The sequence below is a fragment of the Myotis davidii genome, unplaced genomic scaffold (genome assembly GCF_000327345.1).
Source record: "Myotis davidii unplaced genomic scaffold, ASM32734v1 scaffold8696, whole genome shotgun sequence".
NCBI lineage: Eukaryota > Metazoa > Chordata > Mammalia > Chiroptera > Vespertilionidae > Myotis > Myotis davidii.
Window position 1 is genome coordinate 2,635 of NW_006287022.1, and position 812 is coordinate 3,446.

The 812-nt window shown below is 58.0% G+C and overlaps 1 pseudogene; it reads right to left on the reverse strand.

Annotated features, from left to right (window-relative positions):
• Nucleotides 1-64: 64 nt before the first annotated feature.
• Nucleotides 65-812, reverse strand: part of LOC102761861 — a 1,229-nt pseudogene continuing 481 nt past the window's right edge.

Sequence of the window (812 nt, forward strand, 5' to 3'; positions counted from 1 at the left end):
GAGGCCCCAGAAGGGCCTGTGTGGAGTCTGGGTCCCAGACTGAACCCACTAACTCCTTCCTCACCTGCCACCAGGATGTCCAGGGGGTCACTGGGAGCCGACCACTCAGAGGAGAGGTTGTATCCACCGTAGCATCTGTACCGGCCCCCATGGGAGCTGCTCACATTGTCCAGGGGGAAGTGGACCTGAGAGAGCCCAGCCTGGGGCTGCAGGTCAAGGCTCTGGGGGAGGTCCCGTCCCCGCTCCTTGCGCAAAGCGAATCTGTCATAGCCGACATCAGAGCGACACTGGAGGGTCAGGTTCTGTCCAAAGGCCACGATGGGACCCTGCTGGCTCAAGAGGGAAGGCTTTCCAGACTCACCTGGGGAGACCAGACATGAATTACAGGGGCTGCTCCTCCCATAACCTTCTTCTGCTGGCCTGCTTCCCAGGTCTCACTGTCTCTCTCTGTGTCTCTGGCCCAGGTGCCCCTGTACCTACCTCACCATCTCCAATGGGGCTACAATCACAGCAAAGATGCCATAAAGTATCCGGTGCCTCAATCCTTTGATGAGACAATGATAGGACTTACCTGGAACCAGGAGCTCCAGGGCATCACTGGGGTGTGACCACACGTTGGGGCTGTTCCTGTAACAGCCATAGCATCTAAACATCGACCTCTGTGTGGGGGTCACAGGGCCCACAGACAACAGGGCCTAGGACTGTCCACTTGTCTGTGGCTGTGAGTCCAGGGTCCAGGAGAGCCTCTGATCTCCTTCCTTAGTCAGAATGAACCTGTCAAAGCCCTCCCACGAGCCACACTGGAGGGTAAC